Genomic DNA, 7795 nt, shown 5'->3' with positions numbered 1-7795 from the left:
AATGTTTATGTAGTATTTCTTAGTGTAGTAATGTTTTCTCTGTACTAGTGTATAGTATGTTTTCTTGTATAGTGTATAGTATGTTCTCTTGTATAGTGTATAGCATGTTTTCTTGTATAGTATATAGCGTCTATTGACTCATAAATGTACTGGCTCTTGTAAGTGTTGTTGTAATAGTAGTAGTGAGTAGTAAAACCTTAACTATACCTATTATAGTTAAAATAGTAATGTTGTAGGTATGCCTTTGTTACACAAAGGTACTGAACTAAAGTGAAAGCTTTTATATCCAACACATATATATATGATATATAACTAAGATTTCAACGACATTCGGACAAATAACAGGATACCCTAAGTCCACAACCAAACAAGGAACAGGAAATAAGGTGAGCTATCAGTCCTAAGTCCTTCAAGTCTTACTTATATAAATATATTGGTGTAGATATAGGTCTGAAAATAATGTAAGTTTAAAAGAATTTGAAAACAGTTTTAGCATTTAAAAGAGTTTAAAATAAAAGGTTTTGAAGTGCTTGAAATCCATAAGTTTAACAACAACTTGAAAGTAATAGTAAATCTTTTCTGTTTGTTCTAGTTATTAATCACATAAGATTAAAGCAATAACTAGAATGTTTCAACTTGTATCCCCCCCCCCCCATAAAAGCATTTAAAATCATTTCAAAGGTTGATTAAGGGGGTATGAACTCACCTGCAGTGAGTGATTTGGATGGAAGTGTCGGACAGGATGCTAAGTGTCAAGTGAAGACTTGAACACACACACGGATCCTATTTAACATGTAATGACACATATATGTATCTAATTAGTCATTTAACAACTAATTAATCAAGTAAGGACACCCTAGGACATGGAAAACACCTTGATTCGAGTGTTAGAAGTGCATGGGGTTGCATCTAGGGGTTGTAGGGCTTTGCTTTTGAGTTTACGGTCCAAGATTAAACTCTTCATGAGTTTACGGCCTAGGGTTTGCGGCCCTAATGGGTTTACGGCCGTAAACCCATGGTAATTTCTACCATGTTGATGTTCAAGGTCCTATACTCCTCATACAAGTGATCTAGACTTGGTTCCAAGGCTTTAGAAGGGACTAGGGCTCATCATGGCCCCTTTATTAGAGTTTACGGCCCAAGGACCAACTCCCATGGAGTTTACGGTTTAGGGTTTACGGTCCTAGTGGGTTTACGGCCGTAAATCCATGGTAATTCCTATCATTTCGTGGTTTAAGGTCCTTAGCTCATGCATGCAAGGTTCTAGTCCATTATCCAAGCCCTAGAAGGTAATGGTGGCACATATGCACCACCTAATGGTGTTTACGGTCCAAGGAGATTGCCTTGGCCGTAAACCCATGTGTTCTTGGGGATTCTTGGTGTTTTTCAATGATTTAGCAAGTAATCTAAGCACATAACTAGTTAAGAGGGGTGTACTTACTTATAGGAAGCTTGTAAGAGTGTTTAAGGTCTAAAAACACTAGTGTGTGTTCTTGGTGTTCTTGGTGTTTTGAAGAACACTTGGAAATCTATGAAAAATAGAAGATTTCATGGATGAAATCATGTATAACTACTAGATGAAGTGTTATAACAACAAATCAAGAGAAGAAACACTTACATTTTTGGAAGATTGGAAGAAATATGTTATGATACTTGAGAGAGAAAATGTGGGTGTTCTTGAGCTTGGAAGTGAGAAGTGAGGAAATGAGGAGTAAACTCATGCCTTAAGCATGAGTTCACGGCCAAGAGGAGTTTACAGCCCAAACCCCCAAAGTTTTGGCCGTAACACCTTGTTATGGTGTGAAATGTTTATTTGTTACCCATTACTCCTAGAAGATACTTCCTTTTATTTGTTCGTTTGACGAATTTATATTAAAAACACCCAAACGGACTTTAAACCGGCTAAAAATTAGCAGAAATGAACTTGACTATTATTTGTAGTGCTTGACTGTAGGGTTTAATACTACAAAATAAAATCAGAAGACTAGAGAAACACATGATCAATTGGTTAGATTAAAAATGAAAACTAAAACTAAAATAAAACTAAAAATGAAAAAGAAATTAAAAGGAAAATGCAAACTCTAAAAATCATGTTGCCTCCCTAGAAGCGCTTTTTTTTAGGATTCATGAGTCAGATTCCTTCCCACTCTACGTTTTTGCGGTTGGGAGTAGGATCTCCCTTTTCTCCTTTTTCTACTTCCATTTTCACTTGTATGATTGAACCCTTCTCTTGTATGCCTTCTTCGAATTCTCCTTCTTCATTTTGATTGCATTATCCTCATGCTTGCGTTTTACCCTTTACTTTGCTTATTTGCCTTGTTTACCTTCTTATTATCTTCCTTAGGATGTTTCGTATCGAACACCGTTTTGAACATAGTTGACTCCTCTTCGTCCTTACCCATGTCACCATCTATTATCTCCTATTCTTCATACAAATCATCTTCTAACTCATCAACTTCTTCTTCCTCTTGAACCTTAGGTGTAGTAAATGCAATCACCTTAAATTTCATGGTAATCGAGGCTCTTGGTTTTGATTGTTTGACTTTTTCACCATGGGGATCCTCCCAAACCTTCAACTCTTCTTCCATCATTTTTCAATTGCAACAACTCATCAAAATCGTCTTCTATAGCCTCCATCGTTGACACTTCATCTCTTGGCTCTTCATGACTCACTTTTGGAATCATCTCAAAAGTAATAGTATCATCTTCCACACAAAGTTTAAGCTTTGAGTCGTGGATGTCAACTAATTCTCTTGCGGTACCAAAAATGGTCTTCCTAAAATAATTGGAAGTTCTTCATCCTCCTTCATGTCAAGAACCACAAAGTCAACCGGAAAAACAAACTTTCCCACTTTTACTAGTAAGTATTCAATGATTCCTCTTTGGTATGTGGTCGAGTGATCCGCCATTCGAATGGTCATCCTTGTATCTTAGAGCTTTGGTAATCCGAGCTTTTGGTAGAAAGAGTATGGCATTAGATTAATGCTTTCCCCTGAATCAGCTAAAGCATTTATAGAATTTGAATTTACATATTCACAAGGAAAAGTGAGTTGTCCTGGATCTCCCATCTTGATTGGTAATCCTTTGATAATCGCGGCTGAACACAACTCGTTAAGAGCTATTGTTGAGGTCTTTTCCAACTCCTTTCTATTACTCATTACATCTTTTGCAGACTTTGGAAGTTTCGTCGTTGATTTGAGGAATGGGGCGTTAATCGAGAGTGAGAGCACGTGTTCCATAAATTTCCTTTGTTCGGGCTCCAGAGAATGTTTGATTGCTCGAGATGGGAATGGAAAAGGTGGCTGAAACGAATTAAGAAGAGAAAAAATTTCTTCTTCTCGAGACCACGACGTGGTGAAGCATCAGAGAACACTTCACTTTTTGATCCTTTTGCCTCAGGCTTCTCTTCTTCCAAACATGACTTAGACTGTATTATAGTTGCTTCATGGATCATTATGGGCTTAGAATGAACCTCTTCTTCGGTGTAGATTGCCATGACATGAGGTTGTGACTTTGGGTGTTGGTTTTTAGGAGGTAGTCTTTCATTGACAAGTGTGGCCAATTGCCCAAGTTGAGTCTCTATATTTTTTATGGAAGCTTGATGATTTCTCACATTAGCATCAGTAGTATCATGTCTCTTTTCAGATGCTTCCATAAATCTATGAAGTACCGACTCAAAATCCATCTTATTTTCGGGTGGTGGTTGATCTTTTTGATAGAAACCTCTACTGGTTTTTCTATACTTCTCATCTTTTTGCTTCTTGTACTCATCGTATGGTAACTACTACTTCTTGGTCTTCCTCCAATCTTCATCATACTTGCCACCACTTGAGTAGAACACTTGTGCTTTCTTGTTCCCATTTTCATCCAAATCACAATCCTTGGTCAAATGTGGAACACTACAATTATCACACCCAACTCTTATGGCATGAATGGATTGATCTAATTTTGTCATTTGCCTATCCATAGAATCTATTTTAGCTATGATTGAAGCCAAATTCTCATTTCCTCCATCTCCTTTTCCTCTTGTGACATCATCTCATGCATTATGGTACTCGCGTGAGTGCTTTGCAAATTCTTCAATTATTTTTTTTATAGTTTTCGGCTCCTTCTTCGTCATATGCCCTTGTGAGTCAAGAAGTTGTATAGTAGTTACGTTGAATCCATCATAGAAGATGGAAACTTCTTTTGGAACATTCAAATCATGTTAAGGGCAACTTCTTAGCAAGCCCTTGTACCTCTCCCAAGCTTCATATAAGGACTCTCCTACCTCTTGTTGAAAGTTATCAATCTTCTTTTTGAGCTATAAGATCTTCGAAGGTGGACTAAATTGCTCAATGAAAGCATCACGAATGTTTTCCCATGTAGTGATGGATCCAGGTGCAAGAGACTTCAACTAAACCTTTGCTTCACCAGTAAATGTCATCGGAAGCATCCTTAGTAAAATGGATTCCCTTGCCACATTAGGAACATGAAAATAGTTGGCAATGTCGTTGACCTCATCAATGTGCTTGAAAGCATCTTCATACTCTTTCCCGGCGAAAGGTATGTCCTTGAGCATGGATAGAATGTGTCCATTGAGCTCAAAACTTCCCTTGGGTGGAACTAGACCTGGTCCATGTTCTTCACGTATCCTCTTCTTTTAGTCTCCCATCGTCATCCTCGTAATGTCTACATATACTCTTCTTTGATTTTTATCTCTGAATCGTCTGAACTTCCTTCGGTAGAGGATTTCAGCTCGTATCCTACTTCCTTCTTGTTTGGAGTCTTCTCAGTTCGAATTTGTCGGTTTTGAAAGTATTGCTCGATTCGCCCTTCTTGTCCTTCTTCTTGTGGAAAGCGGATTTTGGATCTTTTAGTGGAGGAACAATTGGAGTTTTAGATCCTCGGGTCATAAATCACTGATACAATGCAAAAACAAAACAAAAACATGTAAAAGGAATACAAATCAAGAAACTAACAAATTCACTAAAACGGGACCATGACGTGGTGAAGATAACTACGGCGTGGTTACGTCTCAGAGAGAAAAAAACAAAATTAACTAATTGTAGAAAAGTAACTTCTTGTGGTTTTTACCCTACAAAAAGGATCGAATAACTAAAAGCAATTAAAATAATAAACAAATAAGTCGTTCCCCGAAAACGACGCCAAAAACTTTGATGTGCACAAAAGTGCCTATCTAGTTTTAAATTTATAACCTAACATAATTTTACTAACTATGCACCTATAGCCAGTGTACCTAGTCAGATTATAGTCTAGCTTAGGTAAGGAGGGTGTCGATCACAGGTAACGACATTCAATTAAATTAATTAACTACTTATAATTAAAGAAACAACTATGAATTGGGGGTTTTATTGATTCTTCAAGATCAGAATAACTTAATATTACCTAAAAAGTAAGCAAACAACAAAAACAAAGTAACTTCAAGAATCAAAAGAATACTTCTGCCTAGATCCGATTTCTCCTTCGCCTATGGTTGATTTCTATTGGATAGATTATACTGATTACCAGTTATCTAGCTAGTATAATCAAATAACTAGGCCTACCAATTTATGAATGACAAAGCAATGATCACGCACAAGTTAAACACCAAATTGATAATAGCACAATTGGACTATGAATGATATTAGTTACTCTCTTACGATCACGTTAAGCAGCCAAGCACTAATTAAGAATAATTATGATCTTTAACATAGTCAAAGTTACTAGCTTTAACTACTCAAACTAAGATGTGATTAATGCTAACTCTAATTATTTAATGATCATAAACAATTAGGAGATAGATTCATGCAATTAATATGATCAATTAACAGACAATACCACCACGTCACGGTTGACTGCCACCACGATGTGGTCCTCGTGTTAATACCATGCATGCCAATGTCATCATATGGGTCGCGAATAATCCAATCACCACATCACAGTTACATCACCATGACGTAGTCTTCAGTCTCCTTCTTTTCTTCTTTTGTTTTAGCTCCCGTTTCCTGCTTCTAACCCCTCATATGCTCCTTTTTTGTCCCGAGAAAGTCTTTGCCATGACAAAACATAATGTAAACATATTAAGTATCTTTTGTTTCATATTAAGCATAATTGTAGCTAAAAGCATTACAAATATGCATTAAATATATAGTTAATTAATGCACACATCAATAATGACATTGAAAAAGCAAATAAGTGGATAAGTGGATGGTTTAACTAATCTCAATACTATATTTGAAGTTCAAAAGTCTAATGACATTAATTTCATTGTTGATTTTTAACAACAAACATGTATATGTAGACAATGGCAAATAGATGACATATATTGTGGGCATGTCATAAAATTGAACAGCTATGAAGACTGTTCGGAGTTTGGTTCAAAAGCTTACACCAAGACACTTAGAAAAAATTATGAGGAGCGTGTGAACCCTTTTCCAAGTCCATCTAATTGGGAGATACCTGATGGTTTGATGATTGTCAGGCCGCCTATAATGAAGAGACGTTAACCCGGTAGGCCCAAACACACAAATCTTATTCTATCCCAAGGTGATCATCCAATAGAAAATTAATGTTATACATTCGGTCAAGTAGGTCACACGAGAAACAATTTTATAAGGCAGGGCTTCCAGAAGCGGATCTCGTCAGAGAAAAAATCTACAAGGCAGACGACAACGAATAATGAATATGCATCCGGGTCTCAAAATGACAGCGAGTATTGCACTTTTGATTTAAAATACGATTATATAAAGTACCAATGAGTTATGTAATATTAATTTAAGGTTTGATTTAGATTCTTTTTTCCTAGTATTTTATAAAATAGTGTAAAGTACCATTTTAAACTATTAAAAATCAATAGTTTTAACTCTGAATTGTATGTTTTTTTCAAGATTACATTGTTTGTAACTAGTTCTTCATCCTCACATATCGGGCTCGCAAATCGGATGTCGGTAACGCATGGTTATTAGGCTCAAAAGTAGGCTTTATCTTGATAAAAACTACATAAAATAGCGTAAAATATCATTTTTATAATATTAAAAATCAAATGTTTTAACTCTGAATTGCATGTTGTTTTCTAAATTATGTTGTTTGTAACTAGTTCTTCATCCTCATATATAGGGCTCACAAATTGGATATCGGTAAAGCATATATATTTTGCTCCAAAGTAGGCTTCGTGTTGATAAACACTACATAAAACAGCGAAGCTGCTATTTTTAGATTATTAAAAATAAATCGTTTTAACTCTAAATTACATGTTTTTTTTCTAGATTATGTTGTTTGTAACTATCCCTTCATCCTCATATATAGGACTCGCAACTCTACATCAATAGATTCAATAACATCGTTGATCCTGTTCTACAAAAAAAAATTATAATATTAGACACTAACAATAGTAAAGAATACTAAAATATAAAGTATAAAATAGCAAATAATTTTAACCTCCTTCAATTTTGCTTTCGTTGTACCAGGGGCGGAGCTTCAACGATTGATTTGGGGGGGGGGGGGGGGACCGGAAATATAATATGTATAAAAATTGGTAAGCAGGGGGGGAGGGCGCAGCCCAAATTTTATAGTTTTGGGCCTAAATGTATAAAATGAAACTAAAAGGACTATTTATAACCAAAAATTCAGGGGGGGCCACAGCCCCCCATAGCCCTAATAAAGCTCTGCCAATGCGTTGTACGCCTTGCTTTTGGAACATTTGTAACAACATAATCATCATAATCTTGCCTTGTTGTCGGTTGACTAACCCGTTGTAACCCCTCCGCGCTTGGTGACCGTGACCGGTGCAAAGAAAAATTAACATTTTGACCCA

General features: G+C 36.1%; 1 non-coding gene across 1 annotated transcript; it reads left to right on the top strand.

Moving 5' to 3' along the window:
* Positions 1-4199: 4199 nt before the first annotated feature.
* Positions 4200-4305, top strand: LOC145110151 (small nucleolar RNA R71). Its single transcript, XR_013709531.1, has one exon. It is a non-coding gene; the product is annotated as a small nucleolar RNA R71 (small nucleolar RNA).
* The last annotated feature ends 3490 nt before the right edge of the window (positions 4306-7795 follow it).

This window comes from Lactuca virosa, chromosome 4 (genome assembly GCF_052849685.1).
Source record: "Lactuca virosa cultivar CGN04683 chromosome 4, Lactuca_virosa_CGN04683_v6, whole genome shotgun sequence".
NCBI classification, from domain to species: domain Eukaryota; kingdom Viridiplantae; phylum Streptophyta; class Magnoliopsida; order Asterales; family Asteraceae; genus Lactuca; species Lactuca virosa.
Note: the sequence above shows the minus strand (reverse complement) of the source record. Positions and strands in the feature narration are given on the sequence as shown.